The following is an 11,569-nucleotide window of genomic DNA, read 5'->3' as shown; positions in this document are numbered from 1 at the left end:
TGCACTCGGACGCATGCGCAGACCAGGTCTGGCCCAAAAGTATCTATGCGCATGCGCATAGCTACTTAGAGTGCAAAACCGCAGAACCTGGTGCGGAGCCTACGAGGGTCCCGAGTCGTCCCCTAGTGGACTGGAGGTAGAAGCGCTTTTGCGATCTCTTCACTCCCTCACATTCAAGGTTATGCGCCTCCCAGTGGTAAATGTAAAGAATAGTAGCTCAGTAGAAACACAGTTAATGTTTATTATCTAGGCAAAGATATGAAGCTAAGGTAAAGATTAAAGACATACAGTGCTGGAACAAAACTGTACTGACCAGATACGTTTTTGTCGACTTGTGGTTAGGGTTGCCAAATTAAAACATAGTTTTGTATGAATTTCAGATGAATGAATAGTTTTTTTTTAGTGTATATCCCATGCAGTATTTGCAATATATCATCCTCTGAGGGAAAAAAAGACCAAAATTTGGAAATAGGCTAAAGAGATTATTGGGTGTTCTTTCAGTGCTCTTCTGGGCTTGACTTTCTATTGACAGTAAATCAGCCCAACTCAAGCAGGGATTAACTATAGAGGAAGAGGGCAAAGGAAAGAGATTAACTTGTAGATTTTTGTCTAGTTGAAGTACAAATAATTTGTTTTGTGGACCAGATAACACCACAGGATGTGACTTACTAACATTTCTTTACTAACATACTGCCTAGTTGTAAATGCTCTTTGAATTGGTTTAACATTTTATTGGATCTTTTATTAATAAGTTTAATAAAATTTTGCCCTGTGCTAACTTCATATTTTCATGGGAAACATGATTTTTGAAAATTATTCTCTAATATTGAAAATATCAAATTTATGTGGAGATGGTCAAGTGGACTCGTGATGAAGCCAGACTGTATGACTTAAAGGAATGCACTCCAGGGGGTAAGCCCAAGGTATATCTTATTGGCTTTTGGAGTAAATCCTAAAGATTATAAAATCCATACTTTTTATTTTTTCTTTTTATTGATTGTTTTACCTCTTTCTTTCTTTCTTTCTTTCTTTCTTTCTTTCTTTCTTTCTTTCTTTCTTTCTTTCTTTCTTATTTTTTTTGCTTTTTTACATTTCTAATAAATTATTCCACAGAGGCAGTGGCAATGATTAGAATTTTAGATTATGGTTTAACCATTTGGTGATATTTGTTGGATGACAGACATCTAGTCTCTTTTAGAAGAGAGATGCCAGTGAACCCAGATGCCAGTGAACTCAGTTTGTTAGTTTTTTTTTTTTTTGTCTTTTGTGATTTCAAATTAATTTTGTACTCACTAAGAAGGAGAATAGCTATGTAAGATTTGAACTGGTGAAGTTTTGTTTCTGTGTTTTTCTTGCAATCTGAGATTGAGGTTGTAAAAATGAAGCAATAAGCTCTGTATGTGTCTCTGTATTTATACTTTTAACAGGCTTTATATTTCACTGTGTTAAAGGGTATTAATAAATCTACTATAATGTCCCTTATTTTAAAATGCCTTTGGTTTATAGAGTTTATAAGCAGTTGTATAAATCCCCAGTACTTTAAATGTGCTAGACTTTTAAGAAAAAATTTCTTTTTATAAAACTGCTAGCTCAGAAACATTTTAAGAATCACATTTATGTAATTAAAGTGAATCTTTGGAAAAATGAAATTGAATCAATAAATTTGATTTAATAAAGAAAAGCAATTATATGTCTTTTCTCTGATGTATCAATGTTAAGTAAAATACATGTACATATTTTATACTTTATAATATTTAGATTTGTTTTCTCATAAAAAGATACACTACTGAAATTTACTAAACTTATTTTATTGATTAATCAAGTTTGTATTACTGCTTCATAATGTTTAAATTTATGAAAAAAATGAGCATTCAGATAAACTTTTTATATCAATAATAATTATATTTAGTACTGCATAAATTTAAACATAAATCCATAACTTAAAACCTTGAGGTAATATTGAATTAAGTCAATGATTAAGTGTTAGAAAACTAGTTTATTTATAAAGTTGATTATGGAAACATTTATGAAAATAATTTTAAGTTTATAAAACTTTATTTTTGTTTTTATATGTCTTAGAATAGCTATCCTTTTGGGTCATGTTAATGAACATGTTCATTTCTGTCACCTTCAGAAGGTATGAACAGAATGGGTATAGTGGTAGATGGTTGTGTTGTATACTTAGGAGTTCGGTTAATCTGTTAACATGATTGCATGTGACCATTGTCAATTATTAACATCCATCCAATTCTCTCTGAAATAGAAATTACTAAATTGGTTAAATGTTATAATTAATATGTAATTATTATGTATTAATTATGTAGTTATAATTAATATAGTTGAAACTCTATTAGGGGAAAATATAATAGAAAAACGCAGGGTAGTAGAAAAGACTCTTGTTTTGCAAAGACATAGGGGTTCTAAAGGTAAGTATCACTTAGTTCCAGGATATGAAAGAGCAGTGAAAAATGAAACTTGGGGTTATAGTAAGTTGAAGAGGTTGGATGAAAGTGAACTTTATTTACCTTTCTTAATATAATTGGCCCTTAAAAAAAACTATGTAGTATGCTGAAATTTTGGAAAAGTTCATTTAGTTTTGGAGGCTAAGGTACAAGGTAAATATTTTTTAAAGACTTTTACTGCCAAATGTTATATTAATGAAAATTGGTGGCATTTCTCTTTTAAACCACCTCTGGATCCATTTTCAAAAACCTTGGAATGAACTTCATCAATTGGGATATCTTTTTAACTAGTGTCTAGAGATGAAGTTTATATATAAAACTAAAGAGACTGAGCATCCCAATACAGTCCTCTTTGCACCCCATCATCTATTGTCTGGCTAGAAAAGTATGAATTCTAGTTAATGTTTAAATTGATTGATTTTTTTGACTCACAATTATGTCCATATTGAGTATCCACAAACTGCTTATTGGTATACATCAGTTAATTTCCTTTTAAAAGTGGGTTGTTGTTTATGACTTTGCCTTCTTCTGTTGTTTTTGTTTCTTCAAAGGAACCACTCAGGATGACAATACTAAACAAAGTGATGATGATCATATTGGCATGGTGCTAACCTGTTTCTACATTTTTATAGTTTTTTTCTTTTCGTGTTTATCCAATTGCTTCTATTTACTTCTTCAGTTGCTGCAAGTTCTGTGCTGTTTAACCTCACACTTTGGGGTTAGCTGATATTATTTTTCATGCCCAACTGGTGCAGGACTATCCTTCTACAGCCCACTCTACAACCAGCTAGGCTATTCTTCCTCTGTTCATGATACATTGCTGTTGTGTATTCTAATTAATAGGATAATTCATGTTTATTAATGCTATTTATAGTATTCCCGTGATGCTACATTCTTTATTTTATTCCAACAATATATAGTTCATCATGGATCATTTTATTAAAATGATGCTATTAGTCTGTATTCTGAGGTTCTGAATGAACAGTCACCAATTATTATTCTTCCATGCCTTTTCAGTATACTCCAATGTAGATTTGTCCTCTGACTGTCTCTCTCAAATGAAGTCTGGTATAGTTCTGTGGTTCCCAAATATCAGTCCATAGGTGAGTGCCCTTCTCATATATAAAATCACCCGGAAGTCTTATTCAGATACAGACTTCCTAGTCTTTTTTTTTGGGCATGGGATCTGGTTGTTTGCCTTATAGAATAGTGCTTATTACCATTAACCCTGTATTCAAAACTCCTAGGTTTGAATTTTAGCTTCTACATTTATGTGATGTGTGACTTTGGGTAAATCATTAATCTCTCAAGTCCCAGTTTCCTAATCCATAAAATGGGAGTAATAACAGTGCCTAACTCAAAGTGTTATGGTGAGGATTTAAATGAGATTATATTGATAGGGAGTTCTTTAATAGTTTCAGGCACATATTAAGCTTTACAAGAATGTGTGTTAAATAGATCAGCAGTTATCCTAGATAATTTTTACACAAACAAGGTTTATGAATCATTAAAACAGAAAAATCCAGGCTTTGAAGTTCTTGACTTGTTTCTTACTGAAGATATGTCTTTTCTTCCAATGATTCTCACCAAGGCTAGGGGTATCCCTAGCTGATGATTTAAAAAATATATGAAGACATTTTTGGTTGTCACAATGATTTGATGGTTCTATTAACTCTGATAGGGTAGAAAAAACTGAGATCCACTTGTAAAGAAATAGACTGAACCACAGACTCTTAAGCAGCTAGACCAGCAGGGCAAAGGTAATATCACAATCTAAGGAATTCTGTCAGAAGGTAGAGGGCCTGGATACTGGTCTGGTGGTGTTTACAAGGATGTTTGGAGGATTTGAGAGAGGGACGACCCGGTTCTTATCACAGAAGTTTGAGGGGAGAATGCAGGGACTTTGCCCTAATAATAAAGCACACTGGGCTGGTCTTGGCCCCTTCAAGGGAGAAGTTAGAATCTCCAAGGACTGGGCTAGAGGTGAGTAGATGTTTTCTGTTTGAGATAAAATTGATACTGAAGTTTAGCTTTAGCTATGGAATGTGAAGATTAGGGACCCTTGTACCTGATCCTGTAGCCACAATCGCTTTGGGGCTTTGGTAAGGTCAGGGGCTTAGGATGAGATGAGTGTGTGCCTAGGGTGCAAAATTTAAAGATGCACTCACTCTCAGGTCCTGCAAGTGTGTGTCTCTCTGAATTTTCCACCCAGGCACCTCACGTTTCTTATCCTGGTCTCAACTCTGCTCTCCTCCTACCTCCATTCGAAGAGTTCTTATTGGTGTTTCTGTCTTATAATCTAGCAGTCAATGTGGCTTGTGAATGACACTAGTGAAAGATGCTTTACAAGCTGCCTGTACTTGCCGTACATACCTTTACATGTCTGTTTATCAGAATTATCTTATCTTCTTTTGAACTCTGCCACATGGATGCCACTGTCCTCTGAATGTCCAAACAACTAAGAACACGCTTAAAATGTTTTATTTTACATTTTAAAAAATATATTTTCTTTATTTGTTTTTATGTGGTGCTAAGGATTGAATCCAGTGCCTCACATATGTGAGGCGAGTGTTCTGTCACTGAGCCACAACCCCTACCCTGGTTTACATTTTTGAAAAAGCAAAATTAAACACAGCCATCTCTGTGAGTTAGATCATGGTACATGGTTGAGTCAGTTAAATAAAGTAGTTATTGAACCTTTAATATCAGCGGAGTAAGCAAATAGTGATTAGGCATTTGTTGTACCAAATTTGTAATTTGACACTTTTAAAACATGCAGAAGGTTAGATGCTGCAGCACACACCATAATCCCAGCTACTGGGGAGGCTGAGGGAGAAAAATCAAGAGTTCCAGGCCAACCTTACAACATAGCAATTTAGCAAGACTCTGTCTCAAAATAAAATAGAAATGGCTGGGAATGCAGCTTGATGCATGAGGTCCTGGATTCAAGCCCTAGTACTGTAAAAAAAAAAAATGAAGGAAGGAAAATCATGCAGATATGTGTCCACCTGAGTGAATCAACAAGAACAAGTAAAGTATACATGATATAGTAGTGATAACTATTTACAAATTCAGAGTATATTTTTCTTTATAGAATCCCCTCATTATAATACAGAAGTCTTCTTAGCTGAGGTGATTTTACCCTTAGCTGGAAATAATAAAATTTTAACAAGTCATTAATCAAAATTTATTTATGGCCACCATACATTTCTGTCGTGGCATCTTAAATTAGTTTCTCTTTGTGAAGCAACTAGTCAGGAAAATTCCACCTGTATTGCTATGGTGTAAGCAAGCAAGTTACCTCAGTTCACCTGTGTTTGCCTGTAGGTTTTGTTTGGTTTAAAAATCATTGCAATGTTGACTTGACCTAGGAAAACAAAACAAAACAACACATGGATATGTGTTTGAGTGCCCAATGATTTTATAGTGGAAGTTGGGTGTGTAAGGCTGAGGTTAAATTCTGGATCACCAAAGCAATACTTACTGTTGGTTTAATGTTAATCATAGGTGTGGCTTCCACTGTGCTTGAGGCTATGTGGTTGAAGCCTTCTGAAAGTAGGGTCACAGGATGGCTTTTGCAGGAGGAATGTATGTAGGATCAAGGGAAGTGGGAGGAGATGAAAGTGTTTGAGGGAAGTTGGGCACTTAGAACTTGGGATGCTATTTTGTTTGAAAAATCAGAAATTATTATGCCACTTGTGATTTTACTTGGAGTCAAGTTAAGACAAAAAACAAATAGATAGAGTCCTCTGTGGGTATAAACCAGTTATTGTGTTTTCTTCTACAATGTACAGGGTTTAAATTAAAGTGTTTAGTTTGACTCTTTTAAGAAACCTTTATCTAGGTTGAACATTCCTCTCAGAAGACTCATGAGATCCTGAATCATTTTTTCACTTATTCAATTCAGGAATTCATTCATTCATAAACTTTGTTTTCTTGAAGAACATGAAATCTTTAATGAATTTCATAAGGACAGTAGCCAAAATATTATGTCCCTTATGAAATACAAGTAAAGTTACTTAATAGAGAAAGATATAGAGAAAGAACGAGAAAGGAAAGACATGTCCTTCCTGAGAAACACAATCGGAAGCTAGATCTCTGAAACTAGTGTAATATAATCCTTTATTAGAGAGATAAGTTCTCTTAGAGTAATAGAAGTTTCCGAGCTATACAATATATTATTTTTGTCTTTATTATTCATGACTAGTGGTTTTAGATTCTAAAATCATAATTTCTGATAAGAAGAGTTTCATTATAAAAATTAACTTAATCCCTATCGATAAATAAAACAAAATGCAACAAAAGCAGAAAAAAAAAACTGTAGCATCCTGTCAATTCCTCTTTGAAGTAGTTAGGAAATTATTTCACACCTCTGGATAAGAAAATTCCAGCCTAAAAATATAAATTCCTAACTTTTAAATATGACATAGCTCTAATTCACTGTACAACTGAAAATGTTTTAAGAACTCTATGCCTCAGTTTCCTTGTCTGCAAAATAAGTGTAATCATAAGTATCTGCATTATAAGAGTGTTATGAAACTCATAAAAGGGTTACTTAAATATGAATAGGACAAAAAATAAAAACAAACTAATATTGTAAATCCTTTGGATATGTAATACTCAAAAATAAATTTCCAGGAAAAAGAGTTTGAAATGCTCTTTTGAGATCCAGTTCATCTCTAAGGATGCAGTCTTAATAAGCCACCTAGGAAGACCTTTCTTTCCTAAGTGCTTTAGCTGTAAAGCAATAGTTATAAAAAATTCAACACACAGTTAAAATTCCCAAGTAGATTCCCAGAGGTTCTAGATTTGGAGGGAATCTGTATTTTGAAACAGGCCCTGTAAGTGCTTGTGAAGAGGCATTTGATCATTAGACCACATTTTGATAAGTATTACTTCTGTTTGTTCACAAGCTTCAGTTTTATTTTTCCTGGTAGAAATTAGCACCTTCTTTGAAAAACTTTTTATCATGAAAACTTTCAAACATATACAAAAAACACGAAGAGAATAGAGAAACTCTATGTTCTTATTACTCAGCTTTAATCATTCTCAACTTGTGGACTCCTGTTTCATATATGTCCCCAACCCCTTGTCTTCTCCCTCATCTTGAAGCAGACCTCAGATTCCATATCATTTTGTGCATGAATCATTCATTGTGCATCTTTTTAAAATAAGAACTTTAAAGATATATAATTAAGGGCTGGGGCTGTAGCTCAGTGGTAGAGCGCTTGCCTACCATGTGTGAGGCACTGGGTTCGATCTTTAACACCACATAAAAATAAATAAAATAAAGACATTCTGTCCATCTATAACTACAAAATTTAAAAATATTATCAAGTTATTACTTATAAAAATAACAGCAATTCACTATAATTAAATATCCAAATACTATTTTAAAATTTCCAGATTGTTTCATAAATTCTCTTTTTATACTTTGTCCAAATAATGTTCTACATATATGTGTAGATTACAGTTGATTATTATGTCCCTCAATTCTTTAAATCTGTAGATTTCCTCCTTTTCTTACCCTTTCTCCTTCAATCTCTTCCTCTCTGCTCATTCACAGTTTATTTGATAAGAAATGGGGTTGTTCTGAACTCTGGATAGGGCAAAGGAATGGAAGGGGAAGGGAGAGGGCATGGGGTAAGAAATTATGGTGGAATGAGATTGAAATCATTATTCAAAGTACATGTATGAAGACACGAATGGTGTGAATATATTTTGTATACAACCAGAAATATGAAAAAGTGTGCTCTATATATGTGGCTTCATATATATATGAATTGTAATTCATTCTGTTGTCATATATAACAAATTAGAATAAAAAAATTAAAAAAAAGAAATGGGGTTGTTCTGTAGAATTTAACAGTGTCTGGGTTAAACACGTATCATGTTTTCCAAACCACTGAAGTTATTAATATTCTATCTTTGTCAGTGAGAGCTTCTTTAAGTTAACTCCTGAGTCCTTTGACATGACATACTAATACTTTTAATTTAAATCACGATTAAAAGGTTTTTCCATATTTTTATTGGTGCATTATAATTATACATGATGGTAGTCTTTGATAGTTGAATGTGAAAAGATGTTGCAGATTCACTTTGTGTATTTTTTGCCCTAGACTTAAGATCAGTTAATTTTCCAAGAAGCCCTGCATTGTTTAGTTGGAAAATAGTGTTAGAGACACAATCTTGGTGCTGATGTGGGAGATGATTAATTGCTAATGAGATGATCATATCTGTTCTATCTAGGTCTTCTCTGAGTAAAAAGCTAGGAAATGATTTTTTAAAGATAAAATGCATCATGAAGCCATACTAATACTTTTAATTTAAATCAGGATTAAAAGGTTTTTCCATATTTTTATTGGTGCATTATAATTATACATGATGGTGGGATGTATTGTTATGTATTTGTACATACACACAGTAGAACAATATAATTTGGCTGGTACCATTCTCCTTTGGTCCCTTTTCTCTACTGATCTCTCTTCAATTTTCAGGAGATCCTCTGCCAACTTTCTCTTCCTTTTTCCTGTGTAGCTTCCACATAAGAAAGAATTTATAACCCTTGACTTTTTGAGTTTGGCTTATTCTGCATAACAAGCTCTATTTTCCTAAAAATGACACAATTTCATTTTTCCTCATGGGTGAATAAAACTCCATTGTGTATATAAAACACATTTTCTTTATCCATTCATCAATTGATGGACACCTAGACTGGTTCTATAGTTTGCCTATTGTGAATGGTGCTGCTATAAACATGGGTATGCATGTATTACCATAGTATGATGACTTTAATTCTTTAGGATAGATGATAAGGTTTTAAATTATAATAATAATAAAATGACCAGCAACAATATGATTCTTCAGGGAATCTCTCACTAAATATTTACAGTTAATTACTATGCCCTTGATAGATTTTTTTTGGGGGGGGTGGTTACTGGGGATTGAACTTGGGGGTATTTGACCACTGAGCCACATCCCCAGCCCAAATTTTGTATTTGATTTAGAGACAGGGACTCACTGAATAACTTAGGGCCTTGCTGTTGCTGAGGTTGGCTTTGAAGTCACGATCCTCCTGTCTTAGTCTCCAGAGCCACTGGGATTACAGGTGTGCGCCACCACGCCCTGCCAATTATTAAATTGTATGGTCCAGTTTACTTATTTTTTCTTTATAGATTGTGCTGTTGTGGTTTAATCTAAAAGTTCTTACCTAAACCAACATCACAAATATTTATAATAGCTTGAGATTTTCCATTTAGACCTATAATGTATTTTGAGTTCATTTTTGTAGTGGATGTGAGGTGTAACTATAGCATCAGATCAGGCGGTGCTTGTCTTTCTGTACCTGGCTTATCTCAATTCATATAATGTCCTCTAACTCCACCCATGTTGTTACAAATGACAGGATTTCAATCTTTTTAAGGGTTAGTAGTATTTTGCTGTATATTTATACCATATGTTCCTTATCCATTAACCACTGATTAACAAGATTGTTTTCATTTCTTGCCTATTATATAGTACTGCAGTGCACATAGGCATGCAGATGGCTCTTCAATATGCTGACTTCATTTTCTTTGGATATATACCTCATAGTGGGATTGCTGTATCATTTAGTAGTTCTATTTTAATGTTTTGAGGAACCTCCATACTGTTTTCCACAGTGACTGCAATAATTTACATGTACACTGACAGCATACAAGAATTAATTTTCCTCTATATCCTTGCCATTACTTATTTCTTTTTGTCTTTTTAATAATAGTTTTTCTTATTGGAGTGAAGTGTTATCTCATTGTGGTTTTATTTACATTTCCCTGATGATTAATGATGTTGAGCATTTTTCTATATGTCTTTTTTTGAGAAGTGACTATTTAGGTAAGTTACTTGTTTTTTGTTACTGAGTTTTTTTTAATACACTTACATATTCTGGGTATTAAACTCTAGTCAGATGTATAGTTTGAAAATATTTCCTCCTATTTTGTAGGGTGTTTTTTTACTCTGATGGTTGTTTCCTTTGCTGGACAGAAGTTTTTTGTGTTTGCAATGATACAAATCTAACCCAGGGCCTCATACATGCTAGACAAGTGCTCTACCACTGAGCTACATACCCACCCCTGTGCGAAGCTTTGTAGTTTGATGTCATACCATTGATCTGTTTTTGCTTTTATTTCCTGTGCTTTTGAGGTCTTGTCAAGAAAAGTTCTTGCCCATTTCAATGTCCTCAGTGTTTCCCATTTTTTTTCTTGTAGTTTCAGGTCTTACAGTTAAGTCTAATCCATTTTGAGTTGATTTTTGTAACTATTAAGAGACAGGAGTCTAGTTTAATTAATCTCCCACGGGTATACATTTTTTCCAACATCATTTATTGAAAAGACTGTCCTTTTTCCACTACTTAAATCTTTGTTGAAAATCAGTTTATGGATGCATGGGTTTCCTTTTAGATTCTGTATTTTGTTCCGTTGGCCTGTGTATCTGTTTTTTATGCCAATTTGTAGTATAAAGTCAGGCAGTATAATGGATCCTGCTTTGTTCTTTTTGTTCAAGTTGGCCTTCACTATTCCCAGTTTTTGGTACTTCAATACAAATTTTAGGATTGTTTTTTCCCATGAAAAATGAAAATTGGTATTTTCATATATTTCAACATATATATGAAATATATATTTTTTCATATTACATTTTCTGTGAAAAATTCCATTGGTGTTTTAATAAGGCTTTCATTGAGTCTGTAGATCACTTTGAACATTTAATCTTTATGGACATTTTAACGTTATTGATTCCTCCAACCTATGAATGTGGGCTATCTTTTAATTTGTCTGTGTACTCTTCATTTTTTCTCATCATTGTTTTATAAATTTTATTGTATAGATCTTTTACCTCTTTTGTTAAATGTATTTCTAGGTATTTTATTTTGTTGTAGCTATTGTAAATGAGATTGATTTTTATTGATCTCTTTTTCAGATAATTTTGTGTTGGTGTAGGACAGTGCTATTGAATTTATATGTACATTTGTATCTTGGAACTTTGCTAATTCATTAGTTCTAGAAATTTTCTTTTTTTTTTTGATGGAGTCTTTGGGGTTTGCTCTCTGTAGGATCATGTTGGCTGTCAAC

Source organism: Marmota marmota, unplaced genomic scaffold (assembly GCF_001458135.2).
Source record: "Marmota marmota marmota unplaced genomic scaffold, marMar, whole genome shotgun sequence".
NCBI classification, from domain to species: domain Eukaryota; kingdom Metazoa; phylum Chordata; class Mammalia; order Rodentia; family Sciuridae; genus Marmota; species Marmota marmota.
Note: the sequence above shows the minus strand (reverse complement) of the source record.